Source organism: Pan paniscus, chromosome 14, assembly GCF_029289425.2.
Source record: "Pan paniscus chromosome 14, NHGRI_mPanPan1-v2.0_pri, whole genome shotgun sequence".
Classification (NCBI taxonomy): Eukaryota; Metazoa; Chordata; class Mammalia; order Primates; family Hominidae; genus Pan; species Pan paniscus.
In genome coordinates, this window is record NC_073263.2 from 51523964 (window position 1) to 51546242 (window position 22279).

Below are 22279 nucleotides of genomic sequence, written 5' to 3' on the forward strand. Positions count from 1 at the left end.
GTCAAGAAAAGGTGGGGATCGCAAAATTACCGTTAAGTTGTCCGGGTAAAGACTTTTGGGGGAGGAAAACATTAACAGTTTCACAGATTGCTTTTTTCCTTGCGACATGTTTCAAACACCGGGGAAGAAAAAAGTCTTCTAAGAAAGTGCGACTCGGAGGAAATAGCCACGAGAAGGAAATCGTTAGCTCGAAGCCCCATCTTTCATCTCACCCGTGAACACTCCTCCCCTTTGAGAAAGGACAACGCTGCGAGAGCAAATGACAAAAATCCCCAGAAAGAAGCTAAAGTCCAGCATCTTTCCTAAGAGCCCGCTACAACCTCAAAAGCCTGCCCCTGCCCCTGCCCCTGCCCCATCTTGGAAGCGCGAGCCGCGGCCAGTCCTACCTACCTAGAGACCTCACGGGGACCCAGCGCGCCGGGGGAGGGCAGCCAGGGCTTGGGAAACTCTCATTCCTGGGGCACCTCACGCTTCAGCGTCAAAAGACAATATAGATAGATGGGTGCCGGGCGGTGGCGGGGGGGACTGTTGCCACGACCCACCGGAGGGACCCATGACTCCGGGTCCTGAATTTTCTGTCGACCTTAAGTTTCTTGTCACGAGATGACGGCCATCACCGGGTCGAGAAAACGGCGAGAAAAGGCGGCCCGGTTCGGAAATGGGGGAGGGGCGCGCGTCCAGTCCTCCTGTCAAGGAGCGGCCGCCTGCAGAGACCCCGCAGTGCGCCGTCCCCGGCTCCGGTCCCGGGCGGGGGGTCTTGCTGACAGATCCGCTGGGCGGCGGCTGCTCCGCCGCAGCCGGTCCGCGTCCCGCTCAAACTGCAGCTCCCCTCCCCCCACAGCCCCGTCTCTCCGCGCTCCCGCCACATTCCGCCCGCCGCCGCCCACTCGCAGACGCCCAAGTTGCCCCTAACCCTACTTCCTCGGATGTTTCGCGATTAAGTGAGAGTAGACCCCGCGCCCACTCCCTGCACCCCCCACTGCCTGCGGGTCCCACCACTGCCACCTCCCGAGTCCCGCTCCGCTACTTCTTCAGGCTCTTACCGACTGCGCCAGCCTTGGCGAAGCTCCGCCGACTGCCCTTTGCTCCAAGTAATTTTTGGCGATTTTTAAAGTAATTTTTCCGGCGGAGTCATAGTGGCGCTATACTCTCGGACAGGTTATCCTGTCTCTCCCGCTAGATTGATGAGATCAGGCATCACTCGAAAATGGCGCCGAAAGCGCTGAGGCTCCTCATTCAAATTCGTTAGAGCCAACCCCGCCGCCCCGGGGAATGCCGGGAACGCGGGCTGCCTCCACAGCTGTCAATACCGCCTCTTAACCCCCCTTCTCTTGCTTTCCCGACATTTTTACGCATGCGCAAACTCCAACCCCCCCCCCCCCCCCCCCCCCCCCCGCCAGGCACATGCGCAGAATCATCGTGGTGCACGGCTCTCCCTTTGCTTCTTCGGTTGCAGTCCTCTTGCTTCTTGCGCGTGCGTGTAGCGCTTTTGCAAAGCCGCGGAGGTGAAGTGAACTTAGAGGCTGTGGGGCCGAGGGGTCCTCTTATAGCTACCAGCCCACAGGCATTTAGTCTACGTTGGAGGTAAACAAATACGGGTCCAGCTTAGGAGAAAAGAAAAACGTCTTACAGCCAGTGTCTAAACTCCAAACAACGGAATGTATCAATGAGACCTTGTATATGGATACACGTGCATTTAAAACCGCCCTGCCGGCTTGTAGAGCTCTTGCCGTTCTCCAGCGCTTTACAGGGGTTATCGCACTTCAGCCTCGGAACAACTTTACCAGGTAGGAACTATTACTGTTCTCGTTTTGAAGACCAGGAAACCTAGGCTCAGAGACGTTAAGTAATTTGCCCAAGACAGCACAGGTGGCACAGAAGTGGATGAATCCACATCTGTCAGATTCAGCAGCCCTGGAGTTCTCTACCACGCTGTACGATTCAACCTGAGCCCACACAGGAGGCGTGGTCTCCTTCTTCAACGGTGTGTGTGTGTGCGCGCGCGCCTGCCTAGAGTTAATGATTAAGTTTGCTGAAGCCCTTCTTCCCGGTCCTAAGCTGCCTGTTGCGAAGACGCTTTCATTGAATTCAGTTTCTCTTACCGTCTTAACTTGTTCATAAACTTTTTGAGATAGGAATGGGCAGTTTTTCTGTGTCGCTTAGGATGATTTTTTTTTTTAATGGCGTGATAAGTGAACTGAATCCAGCAAAGACGAGTTTCTGTTGTGCAACACGTTGGTAAACTGACAGCTACCACGTATTGACTGTGTACTGTGTGCTGGGCACTGTGCTAAATAAATGATTTGCGAATTAATCGTGTTTATTGCTCACAACAGCCTTATGAAGTAGGTATTATCTTCACTTTACAGATGAGGACACCTGAGGCTCAGATTAAGAAATCTGCCCCAAAGTCTTAGAACTGGTAAGTAGAAGCACCATATCTAGGCAAACCTGTCTACCTTCAAAAAAAATGGGCACTCTGATAGGACAATTAACGATAATAAAGTTGTAATTTTTTTTTTTTTGAGACGGAGTCTCGCTCTGTCGCCAGGCGCGATCTAGGCTCACTGCAGCCTCCACCTCCCGGGTTCAAGCAATTCTCCTGCCTCAGCCTCCCGAGTAGCTGGGACTACAGGCAAGCGCCACCACGCCCAGCTAATTTTTGTACTTTTAATAGAGACGGGGTTTCACCATGTTGGCCAGAAGGGTCTCGATCTCTTGACCTCGCGATCCGCCCGCCTCGGCCTCCCAAAGTGTTGGGATTACAGGCGTGAGCCACCGCGCGGAGCCCTATAAAGTTGTAAATATTTTAAAACCTTCATTGTGAATGTTAAATAAGAGAGTAGATATGAAAGTGCCTGAAGTACTAATAAGGAAGTGGGAGAAGGGTAGCATGGTTTGCATTATTTAAGTGTCTTGGAAAAGAAATGGATTTTAGCAATTTGAGATCAGCAAGAAGTAACGTGGCAGAGTAGTATAAATACACTACTTAATCTCTGGTACTTTTTTGCACTACTTAAGTGGGCCGACTCTGGAACCGAGCTGCCTGGGTGAATCCCAGCTCCACTACTTACTAGCTGTGCCTTGTTGGGTAAATTATCTGTTGGACCTTTTGTAAAACAAGTACTATTAATACCTCATTGGACTGTTGTAAGGATGTAAATGAGCTAACATATTAAAGGAATTTCAACAGTGCTTGGCATATTAGTAAATGTTTGTTATTGTCAGTCAGTCATTGATCTTTTAAACTGGCTTCTTTAATGGTTGTTTAAAAATCAAACTACAGTTAGTGCCATTAGGGGTCAGCATTTTTTTTTTTTTTTTTTTTTCTGAGAGGGAGCCTCACTCTGTTGCCCAGGCTGGTTGGATCACTGCAACCTCTGCCTCCCGGGTTCAAGCAGTTCTCCTGCCTCAGCCTCCCATGTAGCTGGGATTACAGGCGCGCGCCACCACGCCCGGCTAATTTTTGTATTTTTAGTAGAGACGGGGTTTCACCATGTTGGTCAGGCTGGTCTCCAACTCCTGACCTCGTGATCTGTCTGCCTTTGCCTCCCAAAGTGCTGGGATTACAGGCGTGAGCCACCGCGCTGGGCGGGGTTAGCATTCTTATTCAAGAGCTCCTTAAAATGATAAATCAAACTGACAAATGATTTTTCCCAAATATGAATAATGATCCCTGTTAGGCAAATAAGGATGTTAATTTATTTTACCATCTCATAAGAATAATACCTGGAAATGGAATAGATTTATTGCTTTTTCTGATTGTTAAGGTTAAAAAACCCAGGCCCATCTAAAATATATATAAAGTAAAAATCATCCAAATTTCTAGCATTCAGGGATAACCACATATTGTTTGTACTTTAAAAATATAATGTACCTGTGGGGACAATCAGCTAGGGGGGGTCTGAATAAGTGGTATATTTGGGAGACATGTGTAAAATTGTACTAGAACTTACAAATAGGTAAGTAGCACAATCTGGTTTCCTCACTGTAGAATTTTTTATCTTAGTCCCCTTTTAGATATAATATGTCAAGAGAATTCTAAAGTGATGATGATAAATGATAACATTTATTGAAGACCTAATATGTGTCAGACACTGGGCTAAGCATGTACATGCATTTTTCCATCGAATCATCATGTAACTCATTAAGTGGGTGCAATTATCTCTATTTTGCAGAGACTGAAGTTTATGTGTAAGTCACTTTTAGAAGATTTAAGTCTAATTGTGTTTAAAGTCTTATTTAAGAAAAAATCTTTCATGAAAGCTTCTTGATTTGCTAAAATGGGAGAAAACAAAATCAACTAACATACAGTAGTTCCTATGCCTGAACAGAGAGCCCGATTGTAAAAAACGGTCTTTTGAAAACTAAGAATTTTATATTTGACCACAAGGGGGTGCAAATTCCTGAGTTAAATTTCAAAGGAAAAACGGGAAAAGTGCTTTTACTTCAGACCATCAAATTCGTGGGTTAAAACTAGTAAGAATTCCTGCCTGGAACTTTAATACCCTACAAAGTAATGTACTTTATAAGAAGAAATAACTCAATTACTTAGGTGCTCAATTAGGGCAGAAGTGTCAGCTTGCTTTCTTCAATACAGTCAAGAGTTAATCATCCCTCCCCCACCCCTTTCCACTCACAGTTAGTTTGTGTCTCTGCATACCCCTCTTTACTTGTCAATAAGAGTAGAACTGAAGTCATAATTTAAAATCTGGGGTTTTGCTCTTGGAAACTGAAATGCAATCACCAGCTAATGGATGCTAAATATGGGTAGTGTGAAGAACAGAGGTCTTGTAATTTCTATGCTTTTTTTCCCTCCTGCTGAAGTTTATAATGAGTAAGCTACAACTGATGCAATGTTGGCTTCAACATATTAACTTATTTAGATAAAACTGTGAAAGCTATAGGTCTGTTCATCTTTCAAGAAAGAATGCAGGCCGGGCGCGTTGGCTCACGCCTGTAATCCCAGCACTTTGGGAGGCCGAGGCAGGCGGATCACGAGGTCAGGAGATCGAGACCATCCTGGCTAACATGGTGAAACCCCGTCTCTACTAAAAATACAAAAAAATTAGCTGAGCGTGGTGGCAGGCGCCTGTAGTCCCAGCTACTCGGGAGGCTGAGGCAGGAGAATAGCGTGAACCTGGGAGGCGGAGCTTGCAGTGAGCCGAGATCGCGCCACTGCACTCCAGCCTGGGCCACTGCACTCCAGCCTGGGCCACTGAGCAAGACTCTGTCTCGAGAAAAAAAAAAAAAAAAAGAAAGAATGCAGACAGTACCTTGAAAACAGTATATACTACTGAATGTATTAAAAACTTTGCTTAGCAGGGTTTTCAACTTCCTTTTATTTTCGTGTTGGTCTTGTTTCTCTGAGATGGGACTTAATTTAAAAAATACAACTTTTTTTGGAAATAATTTCAAATTTACAAAAAGTTACAATATTAAAAAGAGTTCAAAGAACATCTATATCATTTGCTTGCTCTTGTACATGGGTGAGTTTTCTTTTTCTCTCTCTCTCCATATACACAGTCTATAAAAAACACACAGAGGAAAAATACAAGAAAAAAACTTTCAACCCATATCAAGGTTTTATGATTATAGTTAAAAATATACATATCAAAAAGTCAAACTAAAATTTTGCAGTGTTGACACTGCCAAACTATTCTTTTAAGGAACATTGGTGTTCTATCAGCTAGTCCAGTGATTTTTGTTTTTTTAAGAGACAGGGTCTCTCTATATTGCCCAGGCTGGCTTCAAACTCCTGGACTCAAGTGATCGTCCATTCAGCCTTACAAGTAGCAGGGACTGTAGGCAAGTGCCACTGCACCCAGCTCAGTGATTCTTAAACTTTGAAAATGTGTTGAAAGTTATAGACCCTTTCTCTAGAATCATGCATGTATGTGAATAGTTTGCATATAGTTTCAGAGGTGGATGATGGTCCATGGAGTTCCTGAAGAAAAGTAAAGGAAAAATTATTCATACATATGGTAGGCAGAATAATGGCCTACCAAAGATGTCCAAAGATGTACATGTCCTAATCTCTCTGGGATTTGTGAATATGTTATGTTACACGGTGAGAGATAATTCAAGTTGCAGATAAAAATTAGGGTTGCTACTCAGATGATCTGAAAATAGATTATTCTGGATCACCTGAGGAGGCCTAATTACATGGTCCTTTAAGTGTGTAAAGGGGAAGTAGAAGAATCCATGTCAATGATGAGATGTGAGAAAGCCATTGCTGACTCTGAAGGTGGAAGGAGGCCATGAGCCAAAGAATAGTTCATGAGCTCTAGAAACTGAAAAAGGCAAGAAAACAGACTCTTTAGGAATGCAGCCATGCCGACATCTCTATTTTAGCCCGTTAAGACCCATTTTGAATTTCTGACCTCCAGAACTGTAAGATAATACATTTCTGTTGTTTTAAGCCACTAAGTTTATGGTAATTTGTTTAAGGTAATTTTAAGGCATTAGGAAACTAATAAAGGATGTGAACAGTCATTTTGTATGTGTGTTGATGTGTGGTTATGGTAGTAATTAAGTGTGTGTGTGTGTGTGTATACATTTTTTAATACCACCTAGGTATTTTTCTTTTTTTCTTTTTTTGTGAGTTGGGGTCTCTGTCTCCTAGGCTGGAGTTCAGTGGAGTGATCTCGGCTCACTTTAACCTCTGTCTTCTGGGCTCAAGTGATCCTCCCACCTCAGCCTCCCGAGTAGCTGGGACCACAGGTGCCCGCCACCACACCCACCTAATTTTTTGTATTTTTTGGTAGAGGTGGGGTTTCGTCATGTTGCCTGAGCTGTTCTGTAATTTTTTGCTTAACAAATCCATAAAAAGTACTTCTTTATCTTTTTTAGAGGTCTGTGAAGTGTCAGACCTCAAGATGGACAACTATTTAATTAGATATAGCATCTTATCTACTACTGAAATTATATTCCTACACAATTTACTGAAATTTCTTGGTACGAATGTGATGAGCTTTTCCCAAAAATTTACCCATCTACATTCCCTTTATAAAACGCAACCTTTTGATTTACAGTTATGTTGACAATATCTTTGTTCTGTCAAGTATCTTGGATAATTTCTTCTCCCTGTAGCTAATTGACAGATTAAAAACAATTAGAAAATTCTCCTCAGAGGTTATTTAAACAGTATATAATTATATGCTTTACTTAGGTATCAGCTTAAGAGAATAAACTGTTTAGAAACAGATTTATTTTGCAGTTGGTAGATTATTTTAATGGAAGATCAATACAGGTACTTAATTATCTATAAATGTTTTGTGAGCAAGAAACTTTTTGTGATTTTTTTTTAAAGGATACCAATATTAGTTACATGGGGGAAAATTTATACACACATCAGGAAATGTACTTGTTTTGGGAAATTTACATGGTTTAGAGCTCCAATTTCTAGAAGTGGTTAGAACAGATTCATATATAGCATTTTCAACTTTGATTCTCTGAATATACTGAGTTAAGATTTTTTTTCCTATATGAGGAGTTATTTTGCTTACAGTATTCTTGACCACAAATCATGGAACTAAACTAAAATTCATTTACGACTAATAATGGTCAACATTTATTGAGGAAGTATGACCTTTTTTATTTTGTTGTTGAGACAGAGTCTCACTCTGTTGTCCAGGCTGGAGTACAGTGGTGTGATCTCGGCTCACTGCAACCTCTGCCTCCCGGGTTCAAGCAGTTCTCCTGCTGCAGCCTCCCAAGTAGCTGGTACAACATGTACCACCAGGCAGCTAATTTTTGTATTTTTAGTAGAGATGGGGTTTTGCCATGTTGGCCAGGCTGGTCTTGAACTCCTGGCCTCAGGTGATCCGCCTGCCTTGGCTTCCCAAAGTGGCGTGAGCCACTGCACCTGGCTGGGAAGTATGAATTTTTTTTTTCACCTACCAATAATGATTCCTGGAAAGGGATAAACCCATTTGTTTTTGTTAATCTTCTTTCTAAAATTAATGTTAAAATGTTGGCCTTAAATGAGATATTAAATACGGTGTTTTGAAACACTGCTTTTGAAATAATATATACTTTGTGAGAGCTTAATAAAGGAAATTTAGCCTATTCAGGATTGGAATCATAGAATCTTAAGAGTTAAAATATGTCTCTTCTTACTGCCACCCATTGTCTAAGTGTCCCCTGAGGCTACTGAGAACAAATTTATTCTCACCTACCTACAATAACCCTTTAAATATGATCATTATTTTTTTGAAACATAATGACAGCAGAATTCCCACTCCCAAACATCCTTTAATGGCTTCTTTAATGTGTCTTTAATTGTTTTATGCTCTTAAACCCTTCACCATCTTGGTTTCCTTCTTCTGGTTATTCTTGTTTAACAAGGCCCCTCTCAAACAGTGACACCCAGAATGGTATTAATTACATATATATACTATATATAGTCTGAAATATACCATGGGTGGGTATTAACTTTTTGTCCTATCCATTACAATTTTTGTATTTTGAGAACAATTTTAGATCGTAACAGGGACTCATAAATAATGGAAATGGATGTATTGGAAATGTATCAAAAGAAAGTTTTAAAAGTTTTAACATAAACTACAGGAGTAAAAAACTTAAAAATTACAACTTATGACTTTCTCAGAGACTTTATTGAGTTGGGATGAACTGGAAGTTGTGGAGGATAGGGAACCAGGAATCTATTACATTCATGTCTTATTTATTTTTAATAAACTGGAGTAAAATTGAGACTCTGGTCTGTAGGAGATATGACTGAGGATGTGTGATCAGTTGTCTAAGACAGTTGAGCCTCATACTACATTTCTATTCTTAATATGTAAAATGTATTTCTTATAGTACAAATCCCTTTTGGCTAGGAAATTCTTATATGTTTAAAATAAATTAACCTTTTAAGGCAGCTCTGAAGAAGTAATTTATTTTAAATAGGTGAGCAGTTTATAGCTCTTATGGGAATACTTTTTCCTTATTTTTTCATCATAGGATTAGACCCTGTGTTTTTAATTTAAGTCCTTTAATTTTTGCTGTTAATGTTTAATTTACTTGGTGACCCCATACTGTTAACTTTTGACCAAGTGAACTTGGGACAGTATATACAAACTGTTTACCTAATTTTAAGGAAACTCTTTTAAAAATAAGATAGGTTTGATGTGAAACAGAAGATTAAATTCATTTCAACTTTCCATGTAGAAAAATATCATATGTATTTAATCAAATAACTTTCCCCCCTTATTGGAGGATGTATTTTTATCAGCATGGAGGTTTTGTTTTTTGTTTTTTAATAATTAGATGTTTATGCCATTGGCAAAACAACCCAAAGCTGACCATGACCAAACTGCAATACTTTTAATAAACTGCAAGACTACTAATATAGTAGATATAAAACCCTTTCCTGATAAGAAATTTTTATAGCGTATGACTGAATCTAACAATTCTCCCTCTACCTTTATTTATGCTCGTTTACTTTCTTTTATAGAAAATTGAAATTCCTAAAGTTTAAGTTTTTAGATGTAAAAAATGTTAGTATATACAGTTAACTTAAGTTCAAGGTTTCTTTTAAACCACTTGATGTAATTTACTTTGTATATAGCTTTTATTTGCCTTTTTAAAATTATTATTACAATTTTTTTAGACAGAGTATTGCTGTATCATGCAGGCTGGAGTGCAGGGGCGTGATCTCAGGTCACTGCAACCTCTGCCTCCCCAGTTCAAGCAATTCTCGTTCCTCAGCTTCCCAAGTAGCTGGAATTATAGGCGCAAGCCACCATGCCCAGCTAATTTTTTTTTTTTTTTGTATTTTTAGTACAGACAGGGTTTCTCCATGTTGGCCAGGCTGGTCTCAAACTCCTGATCTCAAGTGATCCTCCTGCCTCAGCCTCCCAAACTGCTGGGATTATAGGCATGAGCCACTGCACCCAGCTTATTTGCCCTTCAAACTAGACCTGTGGACTTGCTTTTGAACATTTTCTCCCCTAATTATAGAATACATGTGCATTAAAGAAAACTGAGAAAAAAATCAGGAATGATTGGAAGGCATTGCTTCTGAAGGCCTCCTAACAATATACCTCTCTCCTCATCTCCTTTCCCAGTTGACCAAAGAAGGCTCCGTGTTTGTCTTTTATGTATATTAGCATGATTGAATTTCATCCATTTAGCCTTATTGAATACTGTACTTTGTTTCTCTTCAGGAAAATTACAGTTTGATATCTTGTGGGACAGAAGGTTTCATCTTTCAGTCATCAGAGAGCAAAGTAGGAAAGACTTAGAGAGGCAAAGTCCCTCTGCACCTAAGGATACACTATTTTTACTCTAAGGGGGCCATGAGGGTTTATTTACTTTCATCATTTTGGGGTGAGGAGTGGTTAGAAACTGAGGGAGCATAAACAGGTTAAGTATTATCCATGACAGTAGGGTGGGAGTTAATGGAAGCTCATTTATAGCAGTTCTACTTCCTGATTTATGGGTATGTGTGGTGCATTTTAAAGAGATTCTGGTGAACTAACAAGGTGTAATAATTGTATTTTGTTATATATCATATTATTGACTGCCAGACCGCTTAACATGCAGCTTAATAATTATTATGGATATCTTTAAATATGCCACATTCACTTTATTCAGAAGTGAACTGATAAGCAACAAGCTGCCATGTGCTGAACAGTATTAGGTACTGGGATAAACAAGAGTTTTAAATGCTGAGAATAGTGTAAGCTATATATGTTTCTGTATAGCCTTCATGGTTTGCTAATAAGGTAATCTGTTGTCATTTCATAATTGAAATACTAGGGGGAATGTTGTAAAAATGCTCTTTATTATTGTTATTTAAATGGAAGTATTTTGTGTGGTTTTATAGTCATGGTGGGAAATCATGAGTTTTTGGACTAGGGTAGTGATGGTTGGGATAGAAGATGAGGGAAAAATCTGTAATGCCTCCCTGGTCCCTGGCCTGGTTGTAGAGTACAATGGTGGTATCATTAACCAGGACAGGGACAAGTGGAGGAGGCTCATGGCTTTTGAGAGAGAGAGAGAATATGTGTGTGTGTGTGTGTATGTTTATGGGTGTGAGATGGAACGCTGGGACATGAGAGGGAGATGACAAGTCCAGTGAGGACATTTTGAATATGAAAGATTAAGCACTCATGGGATACCTAAGTAGGGAAGTTCAGTAAGGAGCTCAATATATACGACCGAGGCTTAGGAGAAAGGCCTGGGCTGGAAATGGATATCACTAAATAGGTGGTAGTTCAGATTATGAGGGAAATGGATGCCATTGCTCATAGAGACTAAACATAGAGGAAATGAGAACCAAAATTAGTAAATGGGCAAAGTAAGAGGAAGCAGCAAAAGACTGAGAAGGAATGGCTGAGAGAGGGGCAGGAACACCAACAGAGCTCAGAGTTAAAGGAGCCAGTGGTAGAGAGGTTTCAAAAGGAAAGAAGTCAGGAGTGTCAGAAGGTAAAGACAGGCCAAGTAAACTGAAAAAGATAAAAGGATTTGGCAGTTCTGTCATTAGTAATGTTTGCCAGAACACTTTCAATGAAACAATGGTGGCAGAATTCTGTTTGTGTTGAGTTGAAAAGTATATTAAAATAGGGAAAGGGGCTGGGTGCAGTGGCTCTTGCCTGTAATCCCAGCACTTTGGGAGGCCCAAGCAGGCAGATCACCTGAGGTCGGGAGTTTGAAACCAGTCTGACCAACATGAAGAAACCCCGTCTCTACTAAAAATACAAAATTAGCTGGGCATGGTGACACATGCCTGTAATCCCAGCTACTCAGGAGGCTGAGGCAGGAGAATTGCTTGAACCTGGGAGGCAGAGGTTGTGGTGAGCCGAGATTGCGGCATTGCACTCCAGCCTGGGCAACAAAAGCGAAGCCCCGTCTCAAAAAAAAAAAAAAAAAAAGAAAGAAAAAAAAGAGAATGGTTATAATAAATGTGTATTATTTCAAGGCTCTTGACATTTTCTTAAAAACAAAAGATGATAATTTTAGGGAGGAGGTTACAGAATAGAGTAGGAGATCTACAAGAGAAGAGAACTTAACATTTTTATAAAGTATGGGGACAGAGTCATCAGAGAGGAGAAATTAGAAAGGCATAGTGAGATCTAGTAGGAGATAAGGGTGCAGGTAAAGGAATTAACCCAGAAAAGAGAAAGGATACCTTTTCCTTTGAGACTAGAAGGGAACAGGTAAGATGGTTTTATGTATAACTTGTAAATCTAGAGCAGGAAGTTGAGGGAATTCATAGCTAATAGTTTTAGTTTTTTTTTTTTCTGATAAAGGAGTCATAAAAGAGATAAGGGTAGAGCTGAAGTAGCAAGTTTGAGTTGAAGTAAGATGGTACAAAATATACGCTCTAGGTAATGGGAGAGGGAATTAATGAGGGAGGAAGGTTGTTAGCAGAAGAGGGTGATGTACCTGAGAACCTAGGCTGGATAGGAAAAGACACAAAGCATGTGGGAGATTGTAGTTTGAAGAAATGAGATTGTAGTTTGAAGAAATGAGGAATGGGTATCAAAATTAGGTAAGAAAGCAGGTATTTAGGGAGTAATGGAGTAAAAAAACTGCAAGGATAAGTAGTTGTAGTCAGAGATCAATATACTGGACTCTTACGGCTGTAGAATAATTTCTTGGTTATCAGAAGATAGAGGGTTTAGCTTTGGGTATGGATTACTGAATGAAGTGGTTTTATGGGGTCAGAGTTCATAGTTTTTCAATGGGTTTTCCATATGGACACTGAAGTGGGAGGTGATGGCAGAAAATGCAGGGGAGGCAGATACTGTCAGCAAAGGGCCAGAGTCCTCAACAAAATGGAATGACTGGGTAATTAATAAGAACGAAAGAAAGGAGTAAAAAATTCCCAAGATTGTTTCATCATGCCTTTTTTTTTTCCTCGTAAATTAAGAGACATGAGGGTAAGGACTATGTCTGAATTAATCCAACAAATGCAAATATTTGTTGAATTAATAAGTGAATGATAAACTCATGTTGAATAAGTACTTCAGAAAACTTGTTTTTTTTCTTATTATAAGTAGTCGATATTAAAGAAAATACAAATAAGCAGGATGTAGGAAAAAATAATCCCATCAGCCAGAAATACCTACCCCCAACACCCTTTGTTATTAAACTTTTTGCTTAAATCTGTTTGTTGTTCATATATTTTTTTCCTAGCAATATTCAGTTGTACACTTTAACGTCGAAATAAGTATTTTCTTATGGAATATAAGGATGTACTATAATTTAAGCAGTTCCTTATTTTGGGGCATTTATATTGATTCCACCCAAGTTTCTTCAACTGGTAAAACGAAAAACCTAATAGCTATTTTTTTTTTTAGACAGAGTTTCGTTCTTGTCGCCCAGGCTGGAGTGCAATGGCACAATCTTGGCTCACTGCAACCTCTGCCTCCCAGGTTCAAGCAATTCTGCTGCCTCAGCCTCCTGAGTAGCTGGGACTACAGGCGTATGCCACCATGCCCGGCTAATTTTTGTATTTTTAGTAGAGACAGGATTTCACCATGTTGGACAGGCTGGTCTTGAACTTCTGACCTTGGGTGATCTGCCCGCCTCGGCCTCCCAAAGTGTGGGGATTACAGGCGTGTGCCACCACGCCCAGATAATTTTTGTATTTTTAGTAGAGATGGGGTTTCACCATGTTGGCCAGGCTGGTCTTGAACTTCTGACCTCAGGTGATCTGCCCGCCTCAGCCTCCCAAAGTGTTGGGATTACAGGTGTGTGCCGCCACGCCCAGCATAATAGCTAAATTTTTGCCTTACTTATTTTCTTAGGATTCTTAGAAGTAGATTTTCTAGGAGGGGCTTCATAGAGATCCTATTTATCTTTATTTTAGGGCCATTTCTAACAGGCTTGTTTATGTGCATTCCATCCAGGATTGGAATCCTGGACAATGGACAGTGTTGCAGGTATTGACTGATGCAGGCATGCTGACAGCCACAAAAGTGAGAACTGTTAATCACAGGTCTTTCTTCACAAAAAGAATGATGGGTATTTTTAAAACTTGGAATCAAGTATAGTTTTCATGAGCACAGTAAGAGATGATTCATGAGCTGAATACAGGATATAGTAGTCAATTCAGAAATGCATATTCAAATTAAATAAAAAACTCTTACAATAGTCTATATTTGTTGATAATACTGAACTTTAGTAGAGGTTTTTTTCCATAAATTTTAAAACTGTGGCAAAATACTCATGAAGTTTATCAACTTAACCATTTTTAAGTGTACAGTTCAGTGGTATTAAATACATCCATTATGTTGTAACCATCACCACCATTCATCTTTGTAACTAGTAGAGGTATTAATATACCAATCTTGAATAGTCATCAAAGTCACTCTACCTCAAACTTTTCCACAAAAGTATGGTTAATAGCAGAGAGGAGTGAACAATTGCCTTAAAAACTTGGTCCCAAGCTAGAATTCTTTTTAGCTTCATGTTTTGTCTTAAATTTAATGTAAATGTAGTGTTATATACCATAATGTTCCTATATTTAGTAAAATACAATGATACATTTTTTCAGAATCTCTGAGGGAGGTTGATCCCCTTAACTTTGGCAATTTTGAGACGAAGTCTTGCTCTGTCACCCAGGCTGGAGTGCAGTGGCATGATCTCAGCTCACTGCAACCTCTGCCTCCCGGGTTCAAGTGATTCTCATGCCTCAGCCTCCCGATGCGCCTGCCTCGGCCTCCCAAAGTGCTGGGATTACAGGCGTGAACCACCATACCTGGCCTTCATTTTTCTTTTACGGTTTAGCCAAGGCTATTTATAGTAGTGTATGTCAAGGAGTAGACTGATTGATGTTCACCCTCTTCAAATGTGAGTGTCACAGAAACTGAAACTCACAGAGTAAAAATTTAGAAGTATCTTTTATATTATATTTGCTCTAGTAATCAAGCATACTTCTTCATTATTAATGCCATGAGACAATCTTATTGTACAAATAAAGAGAATGATTTCATGTGCTGGCTAGGGCCATAGCCCCACCTTTCCAAAGAGTATCAACTTTTCAACTATCCATGCATTATGACTCCAGAGACTTGTAAACCCTCTCAGGTGTAATAAATTTTTTTTTTTTTTTTTTGAGAGGAGTCTCGCTCTGTTGTAAGGCTGGAGTGCAGTGGCGCTATCTCGGCTCACTGCAACCTGCGCCTCCTGGGTTCAAGTGATTCTCCTGCCTCAGCCTCCCGAATAGCTGGGACTACAGGTGCGTGCCACCACGCCCAGCTAATTTTTGTGTTTTTAGTAGAGATGGGGTTTCACCATGTTGGCCAGGCTGGTCTCGATCTCTTGACCTCATGATCCACCTGCCTTGGCTTCCCAAAATGCTGGGATTACAGGTGTGAGCCACTGTGGCCCGGCCCAGCTGTAATAATTTTGTTCTTCATGCCTGGTCCCATTTCAGGAGATTGGTTATTACATTGAAGGACAGTAGCAAAATTGGAACTAAAGTCTGAGTCTCTTAACTCCTAGTTGAGGGTCTTTCCAATTACACCAAAAGGAAAACAGTTACATATAACAAGAGATAAGACTTACTCCTACCTGCCCCCACAAAACCACTTTAAGCCATCCTAAGAACGGTCTCTTTTTTCTCCCTCCCTCTCTCCTTCCCCACCTTTCCTTTCTTCTTCTTCTTACCTTTTTTGGGGGTAACTCCCAACCACCCCAGTTCTCATAATTAAAATGTTAAGAATATTTTAGTACTCTTCAAGATACAAAGTAGACTATTAGAGTTTTTTGTTGTTGTTTCTCAAGCTTGGGACATAAAGCTCAGAGATCAGAACAGTAGAATTTTAGAAAGGAATAGATAGGATACATGAAAAAGGCTGCTGGAATATGAAAAAACTGGAGTAAAAATAAGCAAATCAGTACTTCTGAAATGAAGCCTTCATTGGTAGAAAAGAGTGTAGGTCACAAAAATGAATTAGCAGAAGTTCTTGATTTCTAATTATTGAAGATTCCTATCTAGTGGTATTCTAATATGCTTACCAAATTATGAGTTGCATTACTTTTTAAAAACCTAAAACCAAGTCAAGAGTTACAGAGTGACCCCGGTTTATTTTGTTTGGTAAGTTTTCAGTTCCAGTTATTAGGCAAAACAAAAATTGCTAATACGTAACAATGCTGAAACAGGCAATTGGTAGAATAAAACAAAAGGGATTCATATAGCTTTTGTACTGTCTTCTTGAAAAAGTCATATTTGGCCATAAAAGCTAATACATGCTTTAGGAATGGAAATGATTTAACCTGATTTTTTCAAGTAAGATTTGTTCAAGAATAATGGACTTATGTTGTCAGTTGTGGGTTCAAGCATTAATTCACTTTGGACTGCTTCTATTCAACAGTATGCTGTCTGTACGTAAAGAGTTACATGGAATTTAATTTTAGCATTGGAATCTATTTGAGATACCATTATCTTTTATATTCAAATGAAAAATTATGGGCCTCTAGAATTAAGTGTTACTAACCTGCTATAGATAGAATAATAGCTGTATCAAAAGGAAAAAAGCAAGGATAATATGTGTATAGGGTTTGAATCATACAGTCTCACTAGAGATGTGTTTTTTAAAATTGTGAATGTTTGTTGATTCATTCAAAACCGTTTGAAAATTGTGAGGGAGCCAGAAAAGGGGAGAATACTTGGATGTATAATTTAGATGTATAGTTTGCTTGCTTATCAGGGAATAGTTAAGTTCCTTTTTTCTGTATATTTTAGTTGGTGAAATTAACAGTTTTTGTTCTTTTAGATTACCCTGTAAAAGAACATGGCATTTTATAGATGAGATAATTGAGGCTCATACATGTTGAGTTATAATGTGTGGAGGAGTCTGATGTGCATCCAAGTCTGTCTGCCCCTAATGTCTCTGTTTTTAACCATTATCCTCAGAATGAAATACATTCATATAGTAGAGACCAATTCTTAAACAAAAGTCATCTTTACTCACAAAATTAATCTGTGAAGTACCCACTGTTCTCAGTTTCTCTCCCTCTCACTTTTTCTTTCGAGTGCTTTGCAGTTTTTAATGAAAGTGAATTTTTTTTCTGAAATTATTATTTTCATGTTTTTTATTAGAGGATTAAATTTGTTGCTAAGATCATTTAGTAAGTCTTTTGCAGTCTTTTAAGATTAGACTTAAGTGTAAACTTAAAGATTGCCTTGAAGTATATTATTTAGCTATATTGCATTATTATTCCTTATGTAATGAGCTATAGACTGAGCACTCCTTGACAAATCACAAGAATAAGACCCAAAGAATCAAACTTTCCCAAGTAACTTAACTGCATCCCAGGACAAAACTCAGGAACATTTAGAGGAACAGAAGACTATCCAGCAGCCAACAGATAAAATTCACAATGCCTTGCCAGGCATGCAAAGAAGCCAGAAGAAATAATCCACAATGATGAAAACAATCAATCATCTGAAAGTGACCTTAAGCAGAGAAAGATGTTAGAACTAGTAAAGACATTGAACATTATTATAGCTATATTCTATATTTTCAGAAAGTAGAGACATGAAAGACATTTTTAAAAACTCAATGCAGTTCTAGGGATGAAAACTACAATATCTGAGATCTACTAATGGTATTTGTAGCAGATTAGACATGGCAGAAGAAAAGGTTAGTGAACTTGAAGGATATAGCAAAAGAAACTACTCAAAAATGAAAGAGAGAAAAAAGAATGACAAAAGCATCAGTGAGCTATGGGACAAACTTACAGAATCCTTATGTAAACATAATCAGAGGCATCAAAGGAGAGGAGAGGCAGATACAAAAGGGATATTTGAAAAAGTAATGGCCAGAATTTTCAAATTGGACAAAAACTATTAACTCACAGATCCAAGAAGCTCAACAAGAAGAAAACTACACCAAGGAATGTCATAATCAAATTATTCAAAGCCAATTATAAAAAATATGGAAAACAGCCACATGTTATAGAGTAACAAAGATAAGGTTGACAGCAGATTTCTCATTAGAAACATTGCAAATGAAGAGACAGTAGAACATAAAGTACTGAAAGAAAAAAATGTTAACCTCAGCAAAATATCATTCAAAAAACAAAGGCAAAATAAAGATGTTTTCAGACATATGAAAACAACTCTTTACCATCAGGTAGACTAAAGGTAGACTGTGGTAGGGTGAAGATGTATACTGCCCTAGGGCAACCAGTAGAATAACAAAACAGTTATAGCTAATAAGTCAACAAAGGAGATAAGATAGAATCACAAAAAAATACTCAACCCAAATGAAGGTGGAAAAAGGAACAAATAAGTAGTGAAACTAATAGAAAAATGGCAAGGCAATAGACTGTAATCATATCAGCAATCACATTAAATGCATATTATCTAAATATCCCACTTAAAAGGCAAAGATTGTCAGATAAAAAGCAAGACTGCTTTTGGACCTGGATGAACAGGAGGCACCATCACGGAAGTTGACTCCTGCCACAACAATGACTGAAAGGTTCAATACCAGGAGCCCAAGAGCCAGGACATCTACTGAAGGCTGTTGGTTAAGCTGTATATGTTTCTGGCCAGAAGAAACTCTACCTTCAACCAAGTTGTGGTGAAGAGGTTATTTATGAGTTGCACCAAATGGCCATCTCTGTCTCTTTCCTGGATGATCTGGAAGATGAAGCTTCCTGGCCAGGAAAACAAAACAGCTGTGGTTGTGGGGACCATGTTCAGGAGGTGCCCAAACTGAAGGTGTGTGCACTGCACATGAGCAGTTGGGCCTGCAGCCAAATCCCCAAGGCTGAGGACAAGATTCTCACCTTTGACCAGCTGACCCTGGACACCCTCAAAGGCTGTGGCACCATCCTGCTCTCTGGGCCTCACAAGGGCCAAGAAGTGTACTGGCATTTCGGCAAGGCCCTGGGAACCCAGCACAGCCACACTAAGCCCTGTGTCCACTCCAAGGACCAGAAATTCAAGCACATCAGAGGCTGATGGGCCAGCCAAGGCTACAAAAACTAACCCTGGATCCTCTATCTTATTAAAAAGATTTTGGCCTGGGCGCAGTGGCTCATCCCTGTAATTCCAGCACTTTGGGAGGCCAAGGAGGGCAGATCACTTGAGCCTAGGAGTTCAAGACCAGCCTGGGCAACAAGTGAAACTCCATCTCTATAAAAAATTCAAAAAAAAAATTAGCTGGGCGTGGTGGTACATGCCTGTAGTCCCAGCTACTTGGGAGGCTGAGGCAAGAGGATCGCTTGAGCCCAGGAAGTCAAGGCTCCAGTGAGCCATGATCGTGCCACTGCACTCCACCCTGGGCCACAGAGTGAGACCCTGTCTTAGAACAAAACAAAACGAAACAAAAAATTTTGGATGGTGGGGGAAAGGAAAATAAAAAACAAGATCCAACTATATACTCTCAATAAAAAAACACATTTTAGGCTGGGTGTGATGGCTCCCAGCACTTTGGGAGGTCAAGGCAGGTAGATCACCGGAAGTCAGGAGTTCAAGACCAGCCTGGCCAACATGGCGAAATCTCGTCCCTACTAAAAATACAAAAATTAGCCAGGCATGGTGATGGGTGCCTGTAATCCCAGCTACTTGGGAGGCTGAGGCAGAAGAATTGGATGAATGCAGGAGGCAGAGGTTGCAGTGAGCAGAGATCATGCCACTGCACTCCAGCCTGGGAGACAAAACGAGATTCCGTCTCAAAAAAAAAAAAAAGAAAAGAAAAAGAAACACATTTTACACACAAAGACATAATAACATTAAGAATAAAAGGATGACCAGGCACAGTGGCTCATGCCTGTAATCCCAGCACTTTGGGAGGTCGAGGCAAGAGGATCACTTGAGCCCATGAGTCTGAGACCAGCCTGGGCAATATGGTGAGATCCTGTCTCCACAAAAAATTAGCCAAGTGTGGTGGTGCACACCTGTAGTCCCAGCTACTTGGGAGGCTGAGGTGGGAGGATAGCTTGAACCCAGGAAGTCAAGGCTGTAGGGAGTGGTGATCACGCCACTGTACTCCAGCCTGGAGTGACTCAAAGTACAGTCACTTTGAGACAGAGTGAGACTCTGTCTCAAAAAAAAAAAAAAAAAAAAAGGTAAAAGGATGGAAAAAGATATATCATACTGATGCTGGCATTAGTCAAAAGAAAACTACTGGTGTGGCTATATTAACATGAAATAAAGTAGATTTCAGAGCAAATAATATTACCAGGAATAAAAAAGGCCATTTTATAATAATAAAAGGGCTGGTTAATCAGAAGGATACAATAATCCTACATGGTTTTGTCTCAAATAATAAAAGCTTCAAAATATGTAAATCAAAAACTGACAGAAGTGCAAGGAAAAACAGACAAATCCATAGTTAGAGATTTCAGTACCCCTCTTTAAATGATTGCTAAAACAAGTAGAAACTTACAAGGATATAGTAAACTCAAGCAACACTGTAACCAAATTAACAGTACAGGTTGAGCATCCCTAATCTGAAATACAAAATGCTCCAAAATCCAAAATTTTTTGAGCACCAACGTGACCCAATACGTTGGGTCCTATTCCCAGGATCTCTTATTATATATATATAAATGTTCAGAAAATCCAAAAAACTTTGAAATCTGAAACACTTCTGGTCCCAAGCATTTTGGATAAGGGATACTCAACCTGTAATAGAATATATATTCTCTTCAAAGTATACATGAAACATTTACCCAAATCGATCATATTCTAGGCCAGAGGTTATCAAACTATGGCCCTGAGGCCAAATGTAGTCTGTTTTTGTATAGTCCATGAACTAAAAATGGTTTTTACATTTTGAAAGATTTCTTTAAGAAGAAAAGAAAATATGTGACAAAGATCATATGTGGCCCACAGAGTTTAAAATATTTACTGTCTGATCCTTTATAGAAGTTTGCCTGCCCCTGTTCTAGGCCATAAAACATGTCTCAGTAAATTTTAAAGGATTCAGATAATGCAGAGTATGTCTTCTGACTACAGTAGAATTAAAATTAGAAATCAATAACAGAAAGCTGTCTGGAAAATCCCCAAATGTTTGGAAACAAAATAACATGCTACTAAATAACCTTCTAATAACCCATTGATTAAAATAGGAGTGCAGTAAAATTAGAAGGCATTTTGAGCTGAATGAAAATAAAAACAAAGCATATCAAATTTTGTGGCATGCCACTAAAGCAGTATGTAGGAAGACATAAGCAAAATGCTTATATTAGAAAATATAAAAAGTCTCAAGTTAATGAGCTTCCACCTTAAGAAATTAGAAAAGAAGAACAAATTAAACACAAAGAAACAAAAGAAATAATAAAGATCAAAGTAGAAATAAATGAAATGGAAAACAAAATAAATTGAGAGTATTAATGAAACCAAACCCTTGTTCTTTGAGATAAATAAAATTGATAAATCTTTTGCCACGCTGATCAGGAAAAAAAAAAAAAAAAGAGAGAAGACACATATTACCAATATCAGGAATGAGAGGTGAAATATGACAAATTCTACAGATACTTAAAGAATAGCAAGGGAATATTATGAAAAACCTTAAGCAAATAAAATTCAACAACTTAGATGAAATGGTCAAATTCCTTGAAAGACATAACTACCAAAGCTTACTCAAAAAGAAGTACAGCCAGGTGCAGTGGCTCACGCCTGTAATCCCAGCATTTTGGGAGTTTGAGGTGGGCAGATCACTTAAGTCCAGGAGTTCGAGACCAGCCTGGGCAATGTGAAGAAACCCCATCTCTACTAAAAATACAAAAAAATTTAGCTGGGTGTGGTGGCACATGACTGTAGTCCCAGCTACTTGGGGGGCTAAGGCGGGAGGATAGCTTGAGCTTGCGAGATTGAGCCCTGATAATGCCACTGCATTCCAGCCTGGGTGAAAGAGTGAGACCCTGTCTCAAAAAAAAAAAAAAAAAAAAAAGAAAAAAAAGAAAAAAAAAGAAAAAGATAACTTCCAAAGCTATGTATCTATTTTTAAAAAATTAATAGTTAAAAATATTCTCACAAAGAAACACTGGTGGATTCTTCCAGACACTTAGGGATAAAACTGTGTATACCAATTATATACAAATCTTCCAGAAAACTGAAGAGGAAGGAATACGTCTCAATTTATTTTTGGGGGCCAGCATTACCCTGATACCTAAACCACACAAAGCCATTACAAGAAAAGAAAACTATAGCCCAGTTTCCCTCTTGAACATGGATGTAATAATTCTCAACTAAACTTTAACAAGTCAAATCCAACAAAATATAAGAAAGTTAATATTACTGGATGAGGTTTATCCCAAAAATATGTCATTGCTTTAAATTAAAAAATTAATCATTGTA

General features: G+C 39.5%; 1 protein-coding gene and 1 pseudogene across 6 annotated transcripts in view; one reads left to right on the forward strand and one right to left on the reverse strand.

The window, feature by feature from the left end:
* LOC129393639 (uncharacterized) overlaps positions 1-22279 on the reverse strand; it is a 168474-nt gene that overhangs the window by 124246 nt on the left and 21949 nt on the right. For 3 of the 6 annotated variants that reach the window (XM_063595968.1, XM_063595972.1, XM_063595971.1), the window contains exon 1: positions 1044-1305. The exons of 2 other annotated variants lie outside the window; for them this stretch is intronic. The gene's annotated coding sequence lies outside the window, so the exon portion shown is untranslated. Of the gene's footprint in view, positions 1-1043; positions 1375-22279 lie in introns of those variants that run through there. One more of the 6 variants, XM_063595967.1, reaches the window with a different exon arrangement.
* LOC129393737 (large ribosomal subunit protein eL18-like) lies at positions 604-21897 on the forward strand (annotated as a pseudogene).